This window comes from Monodelphis domestica, chromosome 6 (assembly GCF_027887165.1).
Source record: "Monodelphis domestica isolate mMonDom1 chromosome 6, mMonDom1.pri, whole genome shotgun sequence".
Taxonomy (NCBI): Eukaryota; Metazoa; Chordata; class Mammalia; order Didelphimorphia; family Didelphidae; genus Monodelphis; species Monodelphis domestica.
This window is the reverse complement of record NC_077232.1, coordinates 83,160,530-83,174,519: the sequence shown is the minus strand read 5'-3', so window position 1 is coordinate 83,174,519 and position 13,990 is coordinate 83,160,530. Positions and strand designations below refer to the sequence as shown.

General features: G+C 39.2%; 1 long non-coding RNA gene across 6 annotated transcripts in view; it reads right to left on the bottom strand.

The window, feature by feature from the left end:
- Positions 1 to 13,990, bottom strand: part of LOC103095682 (uncharacterized) — a 179,165-nt gene that overhangs the window by 32,653 nt on the left and 132,522 nt on the right. For 5 of the 6 annotated variants that reach the window (XR_008912814.1, XR_008912810.1, XR_008912815.1 and 2 more), the window contains one exon: positions 2,724 to 2,880. This is a non-coding gene — a long non-coding RNA (uncharacterized LOC103095682). The remainder of the gene's footprint in view (positions 1 to 2,723; positions 2,881 to 13,990) is intronic. The other variant, XR_008912811.1, reaches the window with a different exon arrangement.

Genomic DNA, 13,990 nt, shown 5'->3' with positions numbered 1-13,990 from the left:
AACAGTCTGATGGCCCTTTAAGATTCTCTTTAGTCTGGCATTCAAAACTCTACACAATCTGAATCCATCCTAGTTTTCCAGCTTTGTCTTAGTCTACATTCGGTAAATATATCCTATGCCTTCCTGGTTATATACTTTTGCTAAGGTCACACTGAACACATGAATTGTCCACTCCCTCCCATCTCTACCTACTTCATACATTTTTAACCATTTCCTAGTTCTATGATTTTAGATAAGACTCTAACTCTCTAGACCTTTGTTTCCCCATCTATGAAATAAAGATTCTGGAACAAATGGACACTAAGGTTACATTCAGCTCTTAATTTATTATCTTTTATTCCAAAGACCCAGGTCACATGTCACCTCTTACAGGATAAACACCAACAAATTATTTTAGTCAGAAAGTGTCCATCTTCCTTAGGAAACTTTTATTTATACTCCTCTCGTGATCTAAATATTGTACTCTGTATTTTAGAGACATTTTAGAGATGTTTTAAATCAACCTAATTAGACCCTAAATTCCATTAGGATCACAGATGAAGATAGACCTAGAAATGACATTAAACAGGGTCTGGTTCAATATCTTTATTTTACAGATAAGCAAACTGAGGCCCAGAGAAGTTGTCATTTGCCCAAGATCAGACAAGTAAAATAGAGACTTCATCCTATTGACTTGGCCTTGTTGATTTCTGTAACTTCTTCATTGTCCTATAAATACATGTTTGAATTTTTAATTGAAAAGTGTCATGAGGGGCAGTTAGGTGAATAGAGAGCCAGGTTTAGTGATGGGAGATTCTGAGCTCAAATCTGGTCTCAGATATTTCCTAGCTGTATGACCCTGGGCAAGTCACTAACCCCCATTGCCTAACCCTTACCACTCTTCTGTCTTGAAATGAATAAATAATATTGTTTCTAAAATGGAAGGTAACACAGCTCCATAGTTCTATCTGGCTTTGTTCATGTACAAACTCTATAGGGCCTCTACCCTACTTCTGTCCCAGGATGCTCTTTCCTTAATTTTGATTATGGATCTCATCCCTCATTTTGTCAACTCTCTACTAAGTGTCATAACTCCAGGCTTTATTTTTTAGTTTTGGTTTTTACCCCTTTTTTCTAACCAAGTACTTCAGGCACTTAACTCCCTTTCCTGGCTATATGCAGTGCAACCAATAAAATGAGAGAGGCAGAGAGAGACAGACATAAATGGAGAGAAGAGACAGAGACAAACAGAAGAGAAATAGATAGGAGAAAAGGAGAGACAAGAGAGAGATGAGAGAGACACAGAGAGAAAGAGACAGATAAAGAGACAGAGAGAGGCAGGGAGCCAGAGAGAAACAGAGAGAAAGAGACAAAGAGATACAGAGACAGAAGGAGACAGAGACAGAGAAAATGAGAGACAGAGAGAGATGAGAGAGACGGAGACAAGAGAGAGGTGACAAAAATAGAGACAGGAGAGAGATGACAGATAGAAACACGAAACAGAGAGAGACAAGAGAGACAGAAGAGAGACAGAGAAATGAGAGAGAAAGACAGGAGAGAGAGGCAGGAAAAACTTGACAGAGAGAGAGAGAAAGAGAGAGAGAGAGAAAGAGAGAGAGAGAGAGAGAGAGAGCTTTTCCTATTTTGCAACTCCAAGATCTAATGGCTATGCATGGTTAGATGAGTTTGTTTTTATTTGAGCCAGAAGAGGTACTAGAGTTCATGTCATTATAGACCCTCATTTAAAAGAAGAAATCAGGAAAATGAAAGTGATTTGTCCAGCCTCGCACAGCCCTGTCTTCTGACTCCAAACCCAATGTTCTTTCCTCTCTACTATATGCCACTCTTAGAGCTGGAGTCTGCTTTCTACCCATACTGCAATCTATTTTTCAGAGATGAGTTTGTCAGACATGGAGCCAAGATGAACTAGGGATCATGTGGAGAGGCTGGATTGAGGTGGATTTCAGAGATGAGCATCCTAACCATTGGAGCACTTTAAAAATGGCACCAGTACTCAGAAATGTCCTGTCACTAGAACTGTACAAAAGCTTAGTGAACCTTGCCAGAGGGACTACAGAATGAATTCCTTCAGTGGCAGGGAGGCAGGACTGGATGACCTCTTAGATTCCTTCTATTGCATCTTCTCTGCCACTGATACCTAGACTTGCCTGGAGCAATGAGAGGTTCACTGACTTGGTAGGGTCATATAAGGGAAGTAGGTGTCAGAGGTAGACTGTAAGCCCAGGTATTCTTAGCTCCGAATCTCTCTCACTCAGATTTCATAACTGTTTGTGAATTGAATTGAAGTAAGTGGGTTGCATCTACACTCAGAGCTGACCCTCAGCAAAATTAAGAATCTGGCAAAGACTGTTTTTCCCTTCTCTATAGCGTCCTTTCCTTACTTATTGGCAGTTAGTGCTAGATTTGGATATTTGGAAGACCTGAATTCAAATTCTGCCTCTAAACAATTACTAAATCTATGGTCCTAGATAGATCTTCTAAACTTTCACCCTCAGTGTCTTCATCTGCAAAAAGATTGTGGTGAGTATCGTATGTGATAACATATGGAAAATAAAAGATTTTTGCAAGCCTTAATGTGCTATTTAAATACTGCACATCATCATCATCATCATCATCATCACTTTACTCATTTCCCTCCTCCCCAGCCTCCCAGGGCCCTCCTGCATGCTTCCTTTTGTTCTTGAAGGCTTTGGCCTCAGTCCCTTCTGATCCCTAGTCTTTACCTTGTGATTTACCTAGATGAGATGTGCTCTCCTCCAGAAAAAGGCAATCCAGGCAGTCAGGCAGATCAGGGAGAGACTCAAGGGAGTGGGAATTGTATTGTCTCTTCCCTGAACTAGCGGTGATGAATGTTTCTTCCCAGACCGAAGACCAATGAACCTTTGAAAAAGACAGAAAAGCTGACAGGCTTCAGGCAGGAAACATTAAGCTTAGAATATTTCCATAATTCTTCCAGGTCTGTTTCCCATTACACGGAGGGGTATGCTACCATTCCCCTGGCTCAGGGGTTCTTGAGCAGGACTCCATGAACTTGTTTCTGTGTGTATATGTATGGATGAGGATATGTAAATACCTTTACATATATATATATATATAAAGATATATATATATGTGTGTGTGTGTGTGTGTGTGTGTGTGTGTGTGTGTGTGTGTGTGTGTGTATAGTTCCTATCTATATCTATACCCATAAAAATAAGTAACTGCAATTCAATGCTATTGCTTTCTATTCTCCTATGCATTTTATTTTATGCATTGAAGAATAGTATTCTGAGAAGAGTATAAGCTTTACCAAACTGTCAAAGTGGTCCATGATACCAAATGGCTTATCTAGTCTAGATAGAGTTGAAATTCATCAACACGTAAAGAGGATTATTGGCATGTGTAAGTGTATTCCCAACCAATCCTCGGGCCAAGAGGACCAATAAAATTCTTTAAAGTGACCTTTGATTCACCTATCATACAAACCCAAATTATTTTCTTAGGGAACGGCTTCAATGGTCTCTAAAAATCATTTTTAGTTCGCCTAAGTCCCTTGATCTTATACAAGTAACACAGCTTGTAGGGGTAAGGAAACTTATAACCATATTTACACAGCAGAAAGCTCATTGTTTCCTTGCACAGAAATGCAGTGTTGATTTGTGAAGGACTGGGAACACAGCAGGAACTCAATAAGCCCTATTTAAATGGATGGCTGTACTCTTGCCTACTGATAGAAACAAAAGGAGGAATTAGAGATATCACAGCCGGAGGGTACCTAGAGCGTACATAACACAGAGAGTCCTGGTTAGAAGAGATCTTAAAGCATTAAATGGTTGTGCCGGGAGATATCTTAGATAGAACATAGTTCAAGAGCCAAAAGGGATCTAAGAACATAGAACTTGGAATGACAAACTGGCAGAGACTCTTCCAATCTAACCCTTTGCCCAAGATCAAATAGTGACTAATGCGTGAAAGGGAAGACATTAAAAACTGGAGCCCTTGGTTTCCATTTCTGCTCTCTTCCCACTATACCAGGTGCTTATTTTACACATGACTGAAGGTCAAGGACTATATATTATATTCCTTTATGTCCCCCACAGAATCTAGCAAATACTAAACATTCATTGTTTCCTTCTTATTGCAACTGAGTCTTGAATCTGCGTTACCCAATTTGGGGAAACACAGAAAAAAGAGAGAGAAAAATCCCTGTCTTCATGAACTTCCAGTCTGGTTGGGGTGTTAGGACTTCAATACATGAAATCATCACTACACATGTGCGACAAAGGGCAAAAGAGAAAATTATGAGTACTCGTAGAGCCATAGAATTTCAAGGAAAGGATGTTCATTAAGGGTTAGAATGATCCAGGAAGGTTTCTTCAAAGAGGTATGACTTAATTTGGACCTTGAGGGGTAGGAACATAATATCTGTAATGGAATGGATGAGATGAGCCTTGAGAAGGTGAAGAAGAAAGGAAGAATAATATTATTGGATAGGATAGTGAGAATAGTCTGGCTGCAGAAATTTAGATGCAGTAAGAGAGAAGGGCATTGTGGTACATTTGACCTGGAAGGTGAATGCCTCCAGCTCAAACGTTTGTGATTCTACCTGGCTAGGCATGATGAAACTCATTTCTGCATGTGCTGCTACTGGAATTAGAATATTGTATCCAGGTGCTGATGGGAATGACCTTAGCAGCAAGCACATCATTCACTGGTCAGGACTGCCAAGCAGCTTTCTGGCAGATGGTCTAGTAAGCCTCTTCCAAGGAGCCATGGGAAGGGAGAAATGAGAAGAGAAGAGGGAAAGGGTGAGTAATGAGAGTAATAAACCTCTAAGAGATTAAAATTGGAAGTAAACATCACCCTTACTTTTCATTTGAATGCAACATTTTAAAAGCCACTTTTCAATTGGCTGTTTTATTTTGTCCCTTCAACCTCCCACTGAGCTAAATAGAACAATCTTATTGTGATGTGGGAGGAGGGTGGACAGGTGAGGGAACTAAAATTTAGAGACCATAAATCATTAATCCAAGGTCACACGGTAAGATAAAGGTACAGCAAGGTTATAGCATATGTTCATGATGTTTTTGCATGATGGAAGGATGGTATGATGCAAAAGAGTCTGTTTTTAAAGGTTGAGTCTTCAATGGGACTGCTCTGAAATGGAAGAGAGGAGAGCTGACCCTTGTCAAGGAAGCTAGAGCAGAAGAGTGGTACACAGAGGACGAAGAGAAAGAAAAGAACACAAGCCAAGCCCGAACCAAAAGACAGATTTGAGGCTCCTCCAGAAGAGATGGGAGCTGGATGCTCTGAGAAAGAAACATCAAGAATGATATCACAGAACTATGGGAGTCATGAGGTTACAGGTCACCCAGAAAGGAATAGAGGGAAAAAGTAAAAGTAATGATGATGAGTTGATTCTCTGCTCAGGGCACTGAAGCTTGATTATAACCTTGTCTTCACCACTCATTTTGACTTTTGTCTTGCCACTGGACTTTGATGACTGTAAAAGAGTGAGGCTGATGACTTTGTACAAATCTACTTCACTGAAATCTAAATTATGCACGAGTAAAAAGACATCACCAGTAATGTCATTTTGGTCCTCATTGAGGAACCAACCAACAGAGGCTAGTAAGGATATATTTGGAAGTTCTCTTTAAATCTAATCAAAATGTTTTAAACTAAAAAAGAGTGAGGAATAAGGGAGGGGAAAAACAATCTAAATGAGATAGAGATTAGTTACAATAATATTAATAAATAAAAGAATAGCAATTGAGATATCAAGAAGTTCACAGGAAACTAAAGTCCAAGAAAGGAGTCAATAGTTAAATCTCTATTATTAAGTGTTATTATAAAAATGCTAAATGTTAAGGTCAAAAGAAAGAAGTTAGGGATCTCAATTCAAGCTGGCAGAATTGAGTTACTTATCACTGAAACTGTGCAGACTGAAACCAGTGACAGAACCAAGGCTCTGGATGGATATTCAAAAGGAATAAGAAAGGTAAATGTGTTATTTTATCTATTATATGAAGGTATATTTATTTAAGGACATCCAGGAAACAGGGTGGAAATATATCTTAGAAATAATCTGGACAAAGATTAATAGAAGTAGGAACAGAAGCGATTATGTCTCTAGAGCTCATGCATCAGGCCACCAGGAGTAAAAGAGGAAACAAAGGAAAAATTTGGGAAATAGATCTCAAGTCTAGCACAGAGATATGGTATAATCCTGAAGACGAAAAAATCTGAGCAACTAGCTTCTTGACTTTCCTTAATGATATTCATCCTTCAAAAAGCAGATAACAAAAACAAGAAGAAATTCTATATTGTATAACAACTTGGAAAAACAAGTTTCTGGGATAGAAATGATGGCAAGAAACCCCAAGGGTAAATATCCACTCTCTAGAGAATGAGAGGAAATCTGGACAAAGTAAGAGACATGACAAAGGTATTCAAAAAAGGGTTGAGTAACTCTATCCCCTCACTAGAGATAGTCAAAGAAAGATGAGACAGTCATATTTGGTTGAATGTTGTAGTTGGTCATCAGATACAGGTGAGAGTGGTACTAGGTCCGGGCTTGCAACTTGAAAATCTTCAACTCCGATTATTAGTTGTGAAATTAAAACCCAGGCATGTAAAATGATTAGCTCATGATCACACAGTTGACAGGTTGTAGAATAGGCATTTAAACCTAAGTCCTCTCATTCCAAATCATGGGATCACATAATGATTAGAAGGGGTTTCAGTGACCATCTAGTTCACCCCATGTATGAAAGAAATCCTCACTGATTATATAGCCAAAAAGAAGTCATTCAATCTCTTCTCGAGTACCTCCAATGGGAGGGAACAAGCTACCTCTTGAAGCAAATTTTTGCACTTTTGGATTCCCTCCATCAACTTCTACCAGCTTTTAAATTTGCTGCACCCCAAGAAATCATGGGAAACCAGGAGTCCTGGGGTTTTTTGGCCTCATTCTAACATCCTTATAAAGCTGATATCTATAAAAATAATTAGAGTATTTCTTTAGAGAGAGAACTATTTAACTACACAATTTCTCTTAAATAATAAAAAAGGTGTTTAATGGAAATTATCAAAATATGGACAATGGAAGAAATCTTAGCTTCATAACAAATTTACCATACTGTCAAGAAATGGCACTTATATAATCAAAATCCTTAGCAATAATCCTAACCATATGAGGCACACAGTTATTCCTATAAAGAAGATTACAAATGATATCTGTCTTATACTAGCAGGACAATTTCAGAAATGGGAACACATGGCTTTCTTGACTCTTAAAAGAGAGGGAAAGGGGGAAGGCTGGGTAGCTCAGGGGGAAGCTGAGTAGCTCAGTGGATAGGGAGCCAGGCCTAGAGACAGGAGGTCCTGGGTTCAAATTTGGTGGTTGGTTTTAACGTCAGAAATATCCTCCTGACTAGAAGTCACATGGAATACTGCCTCTTATATTTCCTAGCTGTGTAACTCTGGGCAAGTTATTTGGCCATCCACAGTGTCATTTTCCTCATCTGTAAAATGAAGATGATAATAGCACCTGGCTCATAGGGTCATTACAAAAGTTGAATGAGATAAAGTGCCTTGAAACCTTTAAGGAACTCTATATATCATCATCATCATCACTATTATCTGTCAAAGGAGGAAGAGAGAGGAAGCAAGGCCAAAGGCCAAACTTCAGAAGCACTGAGGCTTCTAGTGAAATTAGGTCATATATTTTCAGTCTTCCAAATCCCTTCATTCTACTTCTTTGGAACCATTATAGTGCCTATTTACAGTGGAAGTTCCACTGACAGCAGTCAGAGGAAGTTTGACCTCATTGCATAAACAATGAACTATACCATCTTCTTCAGTCCAGTCCACATGACTCCTTGAGGACCCCATCACGGGATCAATTGTTTCTGTCTTATATTCATGGTAGGCGGCTATCCCCTCAATCACTGACCTATTCGAAGACGATTTTCACAATCTAGAATAATACAGGAGAAGGAAAGGGTTTCCTACTGCTTTTTTTCCTCATTGAAACAGATTTCAGGAACTAATAATGACATTAAGTGGGACATTGGAGGTCTACCATTGGAGGCTTACCATTTTCTTCTCTAGCTCATTTTAGACATTAGGAGCTGAGGACAACAGGAATCAGGCAACGTTTGTAAAGCACTAAGCACAGTTCCTGGCACAAAGTTGGGGTGATATAAATGCTAGCTAATAACAATGAGTTATCATTTTTATTGTTTACACTATCAAGGAAATCAAGGCTTTAATGACATCCTATAACAAATATTTTGATAACATTGTGACACGCTCCATTCCTTTCTTTCTCCTTTTTATTCCTTTTCAGTAGTCCTTTCAAAAAAGGAAACAGGACCAAATGTGTAATACATCTGTAATCCCAGCCTCTGAGGACATGCAGGCTGGTAGAACTCCTTTCTTTTAATCCCTTGCCTTCTGTCTTAGAATCAATACTTCATATTGGTTCTAAGGCAGAAGAGTGGTAAGGGCTAGGCAAAGTGGGTTAAGTAATTTGTCCAGGGTCTCACAGCTAGGAAGTGTCTGAGGTCAAATTTGAACCCAAGACCTCCCATCTCTAGACCCAGCTCTCAATCTCCCAAGCCACCTAGCTACCCCTGTGGTAGAACTCAAACGCAGGAATTCTAAGCTTCAGTGATGAAAACTACCATCAATATGATGAACACCAAGAATTGGGGGGCCAGTAGGTTGCCATATGAGGAAAAAAGTAGCCCACAGCAGAGAAGAAACAGATCAAAACTCATACACTCATTATTTGTGAGATCACCCTATGAATAGCCCCTAAAATTCTTGCCTGGGCAAGATAGGAAGTGGGGGGGGGGGAAATGGGAAATGGGTTTAGACTGATCTGATTAGTTCTTAATAAAGCCATTCTGGCCTTCTATAATCATTACTTCCCTTTCTAAATAGTCTCAAGCCCTCCCTTTAAATGCGTACTAGAATTTTACCAGGAATTGAAGTCACATTCACTGGGCTACGGTTTTCAGACTCTACTCTCTTCCTCAAGTCTTAAAACTGGGTTACCTGCCCAGTTCTCAAAGATCTTTAAAAGACCACAAGGAGACAGGAGACAGGAGACACACTGGATATAGTTTATCTGGCCACAATACTTAAACTCAGTGAAGGCAACTAAATATTCTTACTGTTTCCTTAATTTTCTTCAATTTCTACTCCCTCTAATTTACTCTTTTTCTATCCTCAGCCCAAGAATTATTCACTTGAGAAAATGAGGTAGATGGGACTTTATCATTCTCACAATCATTCACAGTAATTATTCCACTCACCTCAAGGAATGGCCATATCCTTTCATTTTGAGCCTCCTTATATCCCAGTAAAAATAAAACAGTAGCAGCAACAATGATGGCTTTGTGAATTCTGGCAACCTCAGCTCATTCTGAGTTTTAATGCACCTATTGCTATTTTTAAAACATCATGCCATTCTTTTGAATTAATTCTCAAGCCCTGCCCTTGATTTTATCTTTTATATATGTTTTGTTTCATTGTTGTTTTGGTTTTTTTTTTTCTTTTAATGGGTGTTGGTGGTTTAGTTCTCTGTATGGTCTCATTAACCTAGAATTTGGCTCCTGATTCATTTTTTTTTTACTATGTAACATCGAACAATTCATTGGGCATAAGTTTTCTCATGAATCTGTTTTCTATCCTTCTCTCCACCTTTCCTTTTGGGCACTCTATGACCTTGTAAAAGTCACTGTTCTTTGGAGACCATGAGCTTTCTTCTTCTGTTAAATGAAGTGAGAATAAATGATAACTGGGGCTCCTTCTAGCACCTCAGATTCCACCTCTGTTGTTTCAAGATCCCTTCCAGATCTGAAGTTCTAAGATTTTGTAATTCCTATACCATTGCTGTTATCCCAGAACCAAGATTATTTCTTTAAACTCTCAACAGTGTGAAGAGATCACAAATAATCAACAAACATGGCTGAGATCTAGCTTCTCTCATCTTAGCTGCAGTCCCTTCCTTGATAGAGAAATCATCTGCAGAAAGATGGAAAGGCCCAAACCTGAGTAGGAAAAACTAAGCTTCATTGGAAAATCAACAATTGGCTAACCAGTTCTTAGTTTGTTGAAATGCAACATTATCCAGAGCAGTGTATGTGGAGTCAAGAGGCAAGTGATGTTTATTCTAAATCTTATACTCTTCATGTTACCTTGAGTAGGTCACTTCTCTCTTTTAAGCCTCAATTTTCTTACCTATGAAATGGAGGATGATAATATTTACCTCCCCTCTAACATAGGATTTGAGTAAAGAATTTTGTTAAACTCAAGCTCATGCATGCATGAAATGTTCTTACATCTCCATTTTCCTCCTCACTTCTCTTTTGTTGTTATTCAGTCCAAATCTTTATGACCCAATTTGGGGTTTACTTTTTTAAAATTTAATTTTATTGATTAATTAAGAAAAAATTTTCCCTGGTTACATGATTCATGTTCTTTCCCTCCCCTCTTCTCACCCCCTCCCATAACCAATGTGCAATTCCACTGGGCTTTAAATGTGTCATTGATTAAAACCTATTTCCATATTATTGATATTTGCACTGGCATGATCATTTAAAGTCTCCATCCCCAATCATATCTCCATCGACCCATGTGATCAAGCAGTTGTTTTCCTTCTGTGTTTCTGCTCCCACAGTTCTTCCTCTGGATGTGGATAGTGCTCTTTCTCATAAATCCCTCAGAATTGTCCTGGGTCACTGCATTGCTGCTAATAGAGAAGTCCATTACATTCTATTTACCACAGTGTATCAGTCTCTGTGTATAATGTTCTCCTGGTTCTGCTCCTCTCACTCTGCATCAATTCCTAGAGGTCATTCCAGTTCACATGGAATTCCTCCAGTTCATTATTCCTTTGAGCACAATAGTATTCCATCACCAACATATACCACAATTTGATCAGCCATTCCCCAATTGAAGGGCAGCCCCCCATTTTCCAATTTTTTTTTGCCACCACAAAGAGTGCAGCTATAAATATATTTGCACAAGTCTTTTTCCTAATTACCTCTTTGGTGTATAAACCCAGGAGTGGTATGGTTGGATCAAAGGGCAGACAGTCTTTTAAAGCCCTTTGGGGGTGGGGGAAGCTGGGTATCTCAGTGGATTGAGAGCCAGGCCTAGAGATGGGAGGTCCTAGGTTCAAATCTGGCCTCAAACACTTCCCAGCTGTGTGACCCTGGGCAAGTCACTTAACCCTTATTGACTAGCCCTTACCACACAAATACACAGTACTGATTCCAAGAGAGAAGGTAAGGGTTTTTAAAAAACCCTTTGGGCATGGTTCAATTTAGGGTTTTCTTGGCACACAGCTAGTAAGCATCTGAGGCCAGATTTGAACTCAGGAAGAGAAGTCTTCCTGACTTCAACATGGCACTCTATCCATTGTTCCATCTAATTGACTTCTCTGATTCCTTCAAATCTCAGCTAACATCTCATCTTCTATAGGAATGCTTTTTAAAAATTCTTCTTAATTCTAGTGCCTTACCTCTATTGATTATTCCCAGATAGTTTTTTATGTTTTATTCAGACATGATTGTTTACATGTTGTCTCTCCCAATCGACTGTGAGCTCCTCCAAGGCAAGAATTATTGCTTGCCTGTCTTTGTATCTTCAGAGCTTAGCACACTACCTGGCATCTAGACTGACTAATAGAGATTTTGAGATGATCAACCATGAAAGCCATCAAGTTTGTCTCATTTTAGGAACAAGGAAACTGAGACCCAGAGAGGTTAAACTCCATCTGCTATGCCATCCAGTTGCCCTCAACTAGTAGTAATACGTTTCTAGAAAGAACACCATATTTAGAGTCAAATAAACTGGGTTTGAATCCCAGCTCTGACTTGTTCTAGTTCCCTTACCTTAGCCAAGACTCTAGGCCATAGGATGGTCTTTCGATCTCATTTGAGCTTCTTAGCATCTAAGTGAAGTTATCAGGACAGGCTTTATGATTCCCTGTTTCACCTTTGAGAAATTCAGGCTCAAAGAACTGAAAAATGAGTTGCTTCAGGCAGTAAGTTGAGTGAGTGTCAGCACATTGCAAGACTCAGGTCTTCTTCCCCTCCATCCCTGGCTCTTTCCATTTTTGCCCGTTGCTGCCTCTCAAAATGACTAGGAATCGCACCTTCACCCTGGGCTCCAGAGAGTAATATCTCCCTGTGACCCACAGCTGTTATTTTCCTAATCTTGAGAAATGGAGGCCATGTGATGGCACATGCGTTTATTACATTCAGTCAGATGGAAGTAGCAGATGAGCTCAAACTATCAACTTCAAATTGCCAAATTTGTGCTGCAAATCTTCTTTATGATTCATTTGGCAGCTGAGACAAAACGCTCGTGAATCCCACCCAGTTCACACAAGGTGGAGGTTTCTCAGTTTTCAAAACGTCCCTTCTCCAAGATGGAGCTATGACTTCCAACAGCTTTCTTTACAGCTTAAAGAAGGGCCGAGGGGTACTGAGTTCTAGCCTAGATTTCTCACAAAGTCACTGTGTGACTTTCAGAAAGTTACTTCCCCTTGCTGGGTCTTTCTGAGAACATCTGAAGTGGACTTAGTTCTTATTCTCTGTTAGAGAGTTTACTGCAAGCAAGCAACTAACAAGAAACAGTTAAACATAAAATACGTTTATTGCAAAGCATATGAAGGCAGAAATGGATTTCATTTTCAAAGACAGTTAACAAGGGAATAAGTCTGCCTCCCTTCCCTCAACCTAGAGGGGTCAGTGCCTGTTCTTCTATAAAACAAACACCAATCATGACAGGACCAGTGACATGAGTGAATTTGGGCCTTAAGTGAAGACAATATCTCAATTTATCTTTGCTCTGGAGCTGAGTGCCCTGAACATCTGCACAAAACAACCAGATTATCAAAGCTCCTGTATTCTCCTTGGCTCAGATTCTCTTCATCTCTAACCCACCACATTATCCCCAAGCTATTAATGCATGACTAGGGATATGACTCCTGGATGACTCTGCCATCCCACAGGTAGCTACTATTTTCTCCCTTCAGCAACCCATTCTTCCAATCAGTGCCCAGGCCCATGATAGGAAAATGCATTATTTTTGATAGAGCAGTAGGCCTACAATTGGGATAAGCTAGGTTCACACCTGGCCTCAGATACTTCCTACCTGTTTGACCTTAAGCAAGTCACCTAGGTCCTATTATCTAGTCTTTGCCCTTCTGTCTTAGAGTGGTTATTAAGATAGAAATTAAGGGGAGAGAAAGAAAGAAAAAGAAAGAGAGAAAGAAAGAGAGAAAGAAAGAAAGAAAGAAAGAAAGAAAGAGAGACAGACAGACAGAAAGAAAGAAAGAAAGACAGACAGAAAGAAAGAAAGAGAGAGAGAGAAAGAAAGACAGACAGAAAGAAAGAAAGAAAGACAGACAGAAAGAAAGAAAGAGAGAGAGAAAGAGAGAGAAAGAGAGAGAGAAAGAGAGAGAGAAAGAGAGAGAGAAAGAAAGAAAGAGAGAAAGAAAGAAAGAAAGACAGACAGAAAGAAAGAGAAAGAAAGAAAGAAAGAGAGAAAGAGAGAAAGCGAGAAAGCGAGAAAGAGAGAAAGAAAGAAAGAAAGAAAGAAAGAAAGAAAGAAAGAAAGAAAGAAAGAAAGAAAGAAAGAAAGAAAGAAAGAAAGAAAGAAAGAAAGAAAGAAAGAAAGAAAGAAAAGAAAGAAAGAAAGAAAGAAAGAAAGAAGAGAAAGAAGAAAGAAAGAAAGAAAAGAAAGAAAGAAAGAAAGAAAAGAAAGAAAGAAAGAAAGAAAGAAAGAAAGAAAGAAAGAAAGAAAGAAAGAAAGAAAGAAAGAAAGAAAGAAAGAAAGAAAGAAAGAGAGAAAGAGAGAAAGAGAGAAAGAGAGAAAGGAAGGAAGGAAGAAAGGAAGGAAGGAAGGAAGGAAGGAAGGAAGGAAGGAAGGAAGGAAGGAAGGAAGGAAGGAAGGAAGGAAGGAAGGAAGGAAGGAAGGAAGGAAG